Here is a 12035-nt window from a genome sequence, read left to right on the forward strand (position 1 = left end):
ATATCAAATAAACCCTAGATCCAGAATATAACAGAGCATGTGGTTAGGTCACTACCTAAGGCATATGTGATCAGGTAGACAATATGCAGTGCAGAATAAATAAGCAAACAACATGTACTAATTATGTAGTGACCAACCGAAATAAACAGGTAACACAATTACTGTTATATGTTAAACATATTATCATGCATATCAAAAGACACAAGTCAAAGTACCCGCCTCCAAAAATAGAAAGATCCAATCCAACTCCGAGATACTCGTTTCGAATCAGAGCCCTGTGTAAACAAATACATTTACTTTTATTTAGCTAGAATACAATAAATAGCTAAATAAATCCTAAATATAAATTTAGAGATAAACTCTAACCCATCAATCTCAATCTACCTAAATTAAATCAAACGGTTAATTAGGGTTAAATTTCAACTCCCTAACCCTAAGATTAGGGTAAAACCCTAATCAATATACACAACCCAAACCTACTCATATTCATCCATCTAAACAATCGAATCAAAACCATATTCTAAAGCATATATAAAATGCCCTACACCTTACCTCAAGTCAACCGAATCAAGTAGGAGGAAGTGGTGATCTCCAACAGCAATTTTCCATAGCAACCAACCTACTTTTGATGCTGGAACCAAGCAAATCCGCAACAAAGCAAACCCTAATTTGGAGTCCCCTCTTTGTCTCTCTGCCGGCAACTGATGGATGAAGAAGGAACCGGCAGTAAATCTCGGGGTTAGGCCACAGAAGGAAGGAATTCAACTAGAGTAGAAGGAAGGCGACCTGTGGTGTGCCAGCGTTGCTCTGTGAAATGGCAATCTAGGGCAGAGAAGTCTCGGCACTTGGAATCCCACGGCAGAGACCAGGGCAAAGGGGCGGCCGCCTGCCGGCTGTGGTGACGGTGAGCAACTCCACAATGAGAGAGTAGGTTTCCGACGATTGGGGTCGGCGTCGGCTTCACCTCGTCGGCGGCAGAAACTAGGGCAGAGACTAGGGCTGAGGAGCGGCTGGCCGGCACTGCTCGGTCCAGAGAATCGGCCGGTGCTAGGGCTCAGGGTGGTCGACGGTGGCTAGGGCTGACGGTCGGACGTCACAGAGGCAGTGAGGAGGGGCGTCGGCGGTTAGGGCAAGGTGCGGCGGCGACGGCGGGCCGACGCTAGGGCACAGAAAGCCCTTGTGGCCGATGCTCGGCGTCGGCTGGGGAACGGCAGAGGAGAGGAGAGGAAGAAGATGGAGAACCGCCGAGTAGCCGGCGGTTAGGGCAAAGGGAGAGAGCTCGGGCGGCTGCTCGGGTGCGCGAGGGAGAAAACACAGAAAACGGCGCAGGGGAAAAATAAAAAGAAAAAGAAATTTAAAAGGAAAAGGAATAAGGAATTTATAAAAGAAACAATTCCTCGCTAAAATGGGGTAGCCTAAACAGGCTTTTCCGGACCCCATTTTATCCCCGTTAACTCGTCCGTACGAGCTCCGAAAAATTCCCGAAAAATATCCAAAAATTCCGGAAAATTCATTTATTAATATTCCCTATTTTTTTCCCCGGTATTTTACATTCTCCCCCACTAATAAAAATTTGGTCCCCAAATTTCAGTATCTACCATCAGCAAGTACTAATAACAAGTAACAATAATAAATGCTGAACGGTAAATTAAATCACATACCACAAGTGAAAAGATGGGGTATCGAGCTCGGAGCGTATCCTCGAGCTCCCAAGTAACTTCCTCATCCGAATGATGCTGCCATCCGACTTTAACCAGCCGGATAGTCTTGTTCCGCAACTGACGCTCTTTCCGGTCGAGAATCCGTACCGGAACCTCCTCATAAGTAATGTCAGGCTGAACTGGAACTGGAATATCTGTCAGCACATGCGTCGGGTCGGGCACGTATCTCACCAGCATGGATACGTGGAATACATCGTGCACGCCAATCAAGGACGGCGATACTACCAACTAGTGAGCTACTGCTCCAATCCTTTCTAAGATCTAGAAAGGTCCAATGTATCACAGAGCTAGCTTACCTCTGAGGTCAATCTCTTCACCCCTTTCTTGGGTGAAACTCGCAAAAATACCTGGTCACAAATGGAGAACTCTAAGAGTCTCCCACTCCGGTCAGCGTAACTCTTCTAGCAGTCATATGCCTCTAACATCTTCTGTCCGATAGTATGGACCACTTTGCCTCACGTTGAGCTCTATGAGGTCCCAACAACTGGGCCTCTCGGATTCTCGTCCTGATTAACGACTGAGCAACTATGGTAACAAGAATACCCTGCTCTGTCTGTCCCTGCTCCTCAATGTCTAACTCAGAGAAATCCTGAATCAAATCTGTGACCACAACTCGGTGGCAAGCTAAAGTCCCTCTAGACCTCTAGCTAAGTGCATCGGTAACCACATTAGCTTTTCCCAGGTGATAGCTAATGGTACAATCATAATCCTTCAAGAACTCCATCTATCTCCTCGGTCGAAGATTAAGCTCCTTCTGAGTGAAAATATATTTGAGACTCTTATGATCAGTGAGAATCTCAAATGTGATACCGTATAGGTACTGCCGCCAAATCTTCAGGGTAAAAATAACAGCGGCCAACTCCAGATCATGAACTGAGTATTTTCTTCTCAAGCTCCCTCAACTATTGAGAAGCATATAAGAATACTCTACCGTGCTGCACCAGAACAACACTCATACCCTGTAGAGACGCGTCGGTATAGAGGACAAATTCGTCCTCTCCTGAAGGTAAAAACCAAAAATCAAAGCAGACACTAGTCTCCGCTTCAGCTCCTAGAAGCTGGTTTTGAAATCCTCAGTCCAAGTAAACTTCACGCCTTTCATGGTCACACGTGAAAGTAGCATAGCTATGCGGAAGCAACCCTCGACGAAAGATCTATAATATCCTGCGAGTCACAAAAGACTGCGGATCTCCTACACTGATTTCGGCTGCTTCCAACGGTAACAACCTCTATCTCCTGTGGAACCACGGTACACTCCTACTGGTGACCGTGTGTACCAAACATCATAACAAAAGACAATCCAAACCAGCACTACTGATAATCACATATAGATGTTCTTGTCGAATCATCTCTAGATCTATGCAAAGGTAGTGTACGTGACTCACCGCGGATCCGTAATAGATCACAACATCGTCCACAAAGATAATGGACACCTATCCAAACATCCTCGACATACTAGGATCATCGAGTCCCTGAAAACATCTAAGGCACTGTAAGCCTATATGACAAAAAAACCAAGACACATAATGTCCATATCACAGACATTCCTATCCATAAGATCTCCAATAATAAATTGAAAAAAAAAAATATATGATCATCAATAACATAAATCACCAAAGAATAAATCCTCCAGGGTGAGAGCAACGCTCCATCACAGGAAACACCACATATGTGGGAGCAACGCTCTACCACAAGAAATCCTCAATATGTGGGAGCAACACTCCACCACAAATAATCTGAAATATGTATCTGCAATAAATATAGGAGCAATGCTCCGCTACCAGCAATCCGTGATATGTGGGAGCAACGCTCCACCACAAAACAATACCTAAGTACCCCAAGGCACCTAACTATCCAGCTAGAGACTGTACAAGATCTCTCTACCACAATTTCGCTGTGGTTATCCTAGGATATAACAACCTAGTAACTAATCAAATTCATCATCAACTCTATCAGCATCCTAGTGGGTCATCCACTGATAGGAAAATTAGTTGATGGGTTAATTCAACAAATGACATAATGCAGTCACTCCACATTCTGCATTCAGTATAAGTAGAATCATCATACTGCTACCAATGTATACACCTCGCACACATGCTCACACAACATATGTATGATCAACAAAATCCTCCAATTATTATACACCAAACATACAACTCAGGTTTATTCAGTATGATACCTCTAACAAGACATACCGAACACATGTGCAAAATCAATATAGGTATAATCGACAATACCCCTCAAACAACCTCACATGGCATATATACACCTATGCCAAGAGTATAACCAACATATACTTTCAATAAAGCATACTAAACCCAGGTGCACTCAAATATCAAACATAATCAAAAAAATAATACCTCAGATACCACACCAAACACATATGTACATATCACAACTCAGATTAAATCGACAAAATGCCTCCAACAAAACACCACCGATGTACATATACTACATCTCGGATTTAATCAACAAGATATCTTCAATAATACCTCCAGATACATACACCCAACTACATATCTATGATCCACAAGGAACCTTCAAACCATATCAGAACATGGATACATATACTACTTACAAATGGACAATCTACCACAGGACTCCTACAACCCAAAATAATCATGATATACATGCAAAATCAGTATACCAGCTCAATCAAAGAGACCAACCTTATGCTACCAACACTCATGGGTTACCGGTATATCTAAACAAAATTCATGCATATGTATCAAGCATGAATACATCAATCAAAAGCAACCCAAAATAAAACAGTCTAATCATCCATTAACAACCCTGCTATAGGTTCAAAGGAACTAGTATCGGACAAGAAAGATATACACACCGTGATATAACATTGTCAGTCAATGTCATACACTACCAAGACTATATCCAATGGAAAAAATTTTATCCTCATAAATCCAAAATGTACTCTCCCAGTAAACACTAATAACGATTTTATCCCATAAGTGTTAAGCAATTAGCTCTACACTTCCTTACATCAGCGGGGTCGCATATTCCAATGCACCCTCTAAATTATCCCACCAGGTATATACAGTCCACGGTCAAAGTTTTCATGGAATAGGATACATCGATCCTTTATAACCTATCCAAGCCGACAATGATATATGGCTAAATCAGTCCTTTCCACGCCAGTACAAAACATGTACTCAAATGTGCTATAGATACATAACTAAGCACAAATAACCTAAATGTTCAAACCTCTAAAAATAGAGTATAGCAATCCACTACTGATCAACCAACAAAACTAAATCATTCATTTACTAACTAATCAAGAATACCTTAATCCTCCACAAGCAACTAAGGTATATCCAACCACATATGTTTACGACCCAAAAGAAAAAGTCAAAATTTAAGAACATCACGACACTCTCATTTTCATCCTCAAAAACATCAGCCCACATAATATCAGATGAATAAGTCTCTATTCCCCATGAGGGCAAGTTAGTATTCAAAACATCAATCATTATTTATCCACATAGTCCAATATCAGATGAAACAAATATCAATTTTTATCATCCTATTAATTAACCACAACCAACTAGATTAATTAAAATCTCATAGGCACATTTAACCGTAAACTCTCCAACACCAACTTTATAATCTGATCACCAACCATAATCATCAAACCTGTGAATATCAACATAACACCCACTATGTTACCATCAACGACAACCCAAATATAAATCATCAAAATAGTCATCCACTAATAGATCATCAAAACAAATATCTAATAATTGATCATCAGACAACCACATAATATTTACTCTCATAAATCATTAGAAATCAACATATCACAATATCTGATCTCACAATATCCCTCAACCTCAAACCATTCTCAACAATGATCAAACATGGTAACTCCCCTAATGAACAATTTTTCATCATATCGAGTACCCTAATATCCAAAAGGTATGAGTATAAAAACTCTACTGGCTAAGTCAACAGGAGTCTGTAGGTATCATCCACTACCCAGCTAACAAAAGCAGAGGCTGGTATGTGCCTCCATCTCCTACGAGTAGTAACAGAAACTAAAACTACTAATGATATGATATGAAAAATCATCAGAGACTATAATACTTGATCTCTATTAAGGTCGACCATGCTCAATGGCTAACCCATCACATGAAATATGGCTACAACAACCAGACAAGTACTAAAGATAAAGTGCTAATACATGTCAAACTATCATATAATAAACATCATACCTATATGCCGTCTGGAGATGTTCCATCGCTGTCCAGTCCCCAACATGACCTCAGAATTTCGAACACGAAAATCATCGATAATCCATATAATCCGAAATAGAACTCCAACACATATACATAATGGAAAAATCCGTGTAATCCAAAATAACTACCCAGTTTGCCTCGCAAACTTGGGCTAAATCCAAAAATCCAGAATACCCAAAAACAGGTATCCGATAAATCACCAGAACACCGAAAGCAGGTATCATAACCCGCTCTGATACCAAATAAATTGGTATCAGATAAATCTCAAAAATCCAACACACGAAAATCCAACAAGTATCGCCAAACTTTGGCGCTCTGATACCATATCAATTGGTATCAGGTTATACCAACTATGCAAAATACGAAAACAAAGATCGTAAAAATCCAAAACACACAGCAAGTATTGTATACCTGCTCTGATACCAAATAAATTGTCACGCCCGGAGGAGTCTCTCGTCCAAGAAATTTCAAAGATCTCCCCGACGGACAATATGAAACTTTCTACATATCACATATACATCAGCCACAGGCGGCTGGAATGATAACAATAAATAAAAACAAACACCACGCAGTTTATAAAGATATTCAGCCTCTGGCTGTCACAACCACGCAGTTAATAGTAGTAATCAATAATAGTAGGACTCTGGCTCGAAATCCACCCTACTCCACTACACTCGTAAAGCTCAAATCTAACGAACTCACCTCTTCTGCCGTCCAGGCAGGCATATAGTAGAATAAAAACCAAACCATCCAAAAGACCATCAAACGGTAACAATCCGTACAATATCCATAAATAAAATCCAAAACAAAACTAAAACATAGTCTGATGGAAGAAAAACCAAAATAAAGCAAATAACAACCTAGTAGAGAGCTAGCTCTACGTGCAGATGGGGGGCCAGCGACTGGAACTGCTCCGGACAGCCTCAACCTGAAAAGATATCAACAATGAAGGCGGGGTGAGTCCAACACTCAGCAGGTACAACTGATATGCATAATAAAACAAATAACAGATAACACTAATCATGCGTACAGTTTCCTGAATATGAGGAGGATAAATGCAACTGAAATGAAATCAGAAGATAACTGTACTGACCGGATCAAAGTATAAAGGTAACAGGTCATCAGACCGAGTGAGTCATAATCCTGTATGCATGTCAATCAATGCATCCAAACAAATGCAGCATATAAGTGCAGCAATCACAAGCAAATAAAAATGCAATAAATGCATATGTCAACCCCATACTCTGAAATCAATGCTCCTGTGCAATGACAGAGTAAACGGGATGCTGTCGGAGTACTCCTGTCCTGTGACCCCAAATCATAAATGGGGGAGCTCAATGCTCTCATCTCCCGGTACACGATGACGGGGAGGATATCTCTGCCGGCTACCACGCTGAGTCTCCTGACCAACGGAGCCAAACAAAGTCCACCATCTGCCGGCTACCACGCTGCTACCCTAAATGCCAACGGAGCCAAACAGAGCGGAACTGACTGCCGGCTACCACGCTGAGTCGCCTGACCAACGGAGCCAAACAGCAGAACCGCCACACACCAGCCAGATATACAAATCCATGGGTGATGTGTGCAGTACATGTAGCTGGCGATGAGCTCAACCAAAGTAGAGCCGACAATCGCACAGCATGCAATCATGATGCATGATACTGAACATGGCAATCTCATGAATAACATGGCATGATCCATATAAATAGATACAAAGTGTGTACCACAAGAAGACGTATCAAATAGAAGGTACACAAATCGAAGAGGGTATCAAATAAACCCTAGATCCAGAATATAACAGAGCATGTGGTTAGGTCACTACCTAAGGCATATGTGATCAGGTAGATAATATGCAGTGCAGAATAAATAAACAAACAACATGTACTAATCATGTAGTGACCAACCGAAATAAACAGGTAACACAATTACTGTTATATGTTAAACATATTATCATGCATATCAAAAGACACAAGTCAAAGTACCCGCCTCCGAAAATAGAAAGATCCAATCCAACTCCGAGATACTCGTCTCGAATCAGAGCCCTGTGTAAACAAATACATTTACTTTTATTTAGCTAGAATACAATAAATAGCTAAATAAATCCTAAATATAAATTTAGAGATAAACTCTAACCCATCAATCTCAATCTACCTAAATTAAATCAAACGGTTAATTAGGGTTAAATTTCAACTCCCTAACCCTAAGATTAGGGTAAAACCCTAATCAATATACACAACCCAAACCTACTCATATTCATCCATCTAAACAATCGAATCAAAACCATATTCTAAAGCATATATAAAATGCCCTACACCTTACCTCAAGTCAACCGAATCAAGTAGGAGGAAGTGGTGATCTCCAACAGCAATTTTCCATAGCAACCAACCTACTTTTGATGCTGGAACCAAGCAAATCCGCAACAAAGCAAACCCTAATTTGGAGTCCCCTCTTTGTCTCTCTGCCGGCAACTGATGGATGAAGAAGGAACCGGCAGTAAATCTCGGGGTTAGGCCACAGAAGGAAGGAATTCAACTAGAGTAGAAGGAAGGCGACCTGTGGTGTGCCAGCGTTGCTCTGTGAAATGGCAATCTAGGGCAGAGAAGTCTCAGCACTTGGAATCCCACGGCAGAGACCAGGGCAAAGGGAGCGTTCCGACGATTGGGGTCGGCGTCGGCTTCACCTCGTCGGCGGCAGAAACTAGGGCAGAGGAGCGGCTGGCCGGCACTGCTCGGTCCAGAGAATCGGCCGGTGCTAGGGCTCAGGGTGGTCGACGGTGGCTAGGGCTGACGGTCGGACGTCACAGAGGCAGTGAGGAGGGGCGTCGGCGGTTAGGGCAAGGTGCGGCGGCGACGGCGGGCCGACGCTAGGGCACAGAAAGCCCTTGTGGCCGATGCTCGGCGTCGGCTGGGGAAGGGCAAAGGGAGAGAGCTCGGGCGGCTGCTCGGGTGCGCGAGGGAGAAAACACAGAAAACGGCGCAGGGGAAAAATAAAAAGAAAAAGAAATTTAAAAGGAAAAGGAATAAGGAATTTATAAAAGAAACAATTCCTCGCTAAAATGGGGTAGCCTAAACAGGCTTTTCCGGACCCCATTTTATCCCCGTTAACTCGTCCGTACGAGCTCCGAAAAATTCCCGAAAAATATCCAAAAATTCCGGAAAATTCATTTATTAATATTCCCTATTTTTTTTCCCGGTATTTTACACGAATTAACAGGTTTAGAAGATTGCTTAAGGTATTCGTACATGAATCATCAGATTCGATAGTCGATATCGGTATTCATGCGTGAATCAACAAAATTGATAGTTATTCACTACATCAGTGTCATTCTTGGCAAAATAAAAACCCCACTTTTAGTTTTCCACCTTCATCTGCGAGAAAAAAATTATTACATTATAATTAAGATGAAACATCTCACATAATCAATACATTAAATTATTATATTATAATTAAGATAAATCAGTTCACATAATCAATACATTAAACCACTGAACATATTTAACAAGGACAATAAGTTAACAACAAATGTAACTGTTGGGGTTGCAAAATTATAAAAATAGTCCTATATTGAAAACACACGAGAAATACCATGGATGTATAAGAAAAAAGATATTTTCATTGACATGAGACAATTTGGGTAGAGCCCAAGAGTAAAATCATGAGGGATTAGGCCTAAAGTGGGCAATATCATATTATTATGAAGATATCTAAATTCTGTTCGATCCTTCAATTGATATCAGAGCGAAGTCGCTTTTAATTGGACGAACTGCCAGAAAAAGCACGAGCCAGAGCCATGATCCAAGATCGAACCATGTGGATGAAATCTTGAACAAAGTAGGGGAGACTCTGAGCAAGTCAATGTAACCCGATACTTAAGGGTCCCTATAGTCCTTTATTTGAGGGGGGATTGTTGGGGTTGTAAGGTTGCAATATAGTTCCACATTGAAAACATATAAAAAAGATCATGAGTTTATAAGAAAAAAGATATCTCCATTAACATGAGACATTTTTGATAGAGCTCAAGAGTAAAGCCATAAGGATTTAGGTCCAAAATAGATAATATCATACTATTATGAAGATATCTAAATTATTTTCGATCATTCAGTAACATTTATATATTAAACTCAAGACAATAAAGAAACCCACATAATTAATACATTAAACTCAATGAATAGATTCTACACTTTCTAATATAATAAATACATTAAACTTCTACCTAATATATATCTTGCACCCATGCATAATTCTTCACAAACTTCTCTATTACCACTGCATCAATCTCCAGAAAATTGTTCAAAAGGAAGAAGCACCCCACCATTTTCAGCCAACAAAACATAATTAATTTGCAAGCATTCTACTTCGCATCTTGGTTGTCTAATCTACGCTTAATTTAGCATATATAATTCTTGAATTATTACAAAACTAGTTCAAATATCTGAGACAATAATACCAAACAAACAAGTAAACCAATAAAATCAAATCACATATCCGCTACAAACATAATACCTTCTCATTCGCTACTTTAATTTCAAATTGTTCTCCACCATATTGTAAAGTTCCAAAACCTCTGGCCACCCGGGATGGTGAATCACCAGCATCAACCTAAGAAAAAAAATGTGTAGAAAAAAATTAGCATACAACTCAAAACAGTGTAAACTGAATATTATTTTTAAAAAGATATTATCTTTGTATGAGCTTTTTTCTTATAGTGTCATATCAACTCCTGTGGATTTATGTAATGCTCTAGAGTCTGAATATATCATTCTTTATTATTTTTAAAAAATTAACAACGAGATAGTACCGATGTTTAAGTTGTGATATTAATTTTTAAACATTGGCATCACAAGGATACTAGTATGTTAAGATAAAGTATTGATTTTTAAAAATCAATAGCACAATGGTTGTTACATACATTCAAAGAAGAGAAAAGAGATGAAAGTGTTGGATCGTGAAAGAATGAGAGAGGAAGGGGGTGAATCTCGTAGCTTTAAGATTTTTTCTTATCTTTTGTAAACATTTAGAGTAAACAGTGGAATAAAGTAAAAAATAAAAATAAAGAGCATATCTCTTTTTTATTTGATTCGGAGCCCAGCTGACTCCTATTTCAAGTTCCACGATCGTCGATCGTTTTCGTTAAACAATCAACTAAATGATAAACTAATATTACAAATGAGAGCACAATATGTAACTAAAAGTAAAGTATACCAACAATGATAAATCTAAGTAGCGCATGTTGTCAGAAGTCTCTTAGCATCATAGTAGTTACAGCTTGCACGAGCAGAGAATGAGCACAGCAGTAAATTGAAAAGTAGGAGGTTGTCTCTAGCTTGGAGCTCGAGAGCTTCTTTTATAGGTCTCGTTCCGTCGACTGAACTAATCCATCGACTGATCACTCTATCCATCCACTAATCATCTATTCCTTCCTTATTTATGTTGACGTGATCCATTCGATCATGAAAATCTCGTTGTTCCATTGACGGATCAAGATCTTTCCATCGACTGAACATCTTTTTGCCATTTATACTCTAATTTGAATCTTGTTTAATTCTAGAAATAAACTGATCCGTCGACTAATCACCTTTATCCGTCAGTTGAACCAAAAATTCCTTTTGTATTCTATATCAAATCTTGCTATTCCGATATTCCATGGATCCATTGACTAAACACCTTTGTTCCGTCGACTGAATAACTTTTTCTACAAAATAGTGTTAGTAAATAAAAATAATAGTTATCCTGTAAAACAGAGTTAGAACATAAAACTATAGAGCAAGATTAGTGTAAATATAGTATGCATGAATTAGATAGTAATTGTTGGTGCAGGGTGCACTAGAATCAAACCTAAGTTTTGATGTTGTCTAAGGTTCAAGTTAAGTTTTGTTGTGATCTAACAAGTTGACTAAGTGTGTAGTCTGTTTACTCAACCGGGAAAGTCCTAGTTGGAGGCTAGGCAGGAAAGACTTAGCAGATCGTGGAAGCCAGGTGGCAAGTCCAAGTGGGTCGAAAGGACTCGACACTTGGCAGGGAAGCTCGATAGGTTTGGAGGACCCAATATCGAGGGAAAGTCCTG

At 39.9% G+C, this 12035-nt stretch overlaps 1 long non-coding RNA gene across 1 annotated transcript; it reads right to left on the reverse strand.

Moving 5' to 3' along the window:
- Positions 1-225: 225 nt before the first annotated feature.
- LOC122053983 lies at positions 226-1321 on the reverse strand. Its single transcript, XR_006132486.1, has 3 exons — positions 787-1321; positions 553-701; positions 226-275 (listed from the first exon to the last, which is right to left on the reverse strand). It is a non-coding gene; the product is annotated as an uncharacterized LOC122053983 (long non-coding RNA).
- Positions 1322-12035: the final 10714 nt, after the last annotated feature.

The sequence above is a fragment of the Zingiber officinale genome, chromosome 3A (genome assembly GCF_018446385.1).
Source record: "Zingiber officinale cultivar Zhangliang chromosome 3A, Zo_v1.1, whole genome shotgun sequence".
Lineage (NCBI taxonomy): Eukaryota > Viridiplantae > Streptophyta > Magnoliopsida > Zingiberales > Zingiberaceae > Zingiber > Zingiber officinale.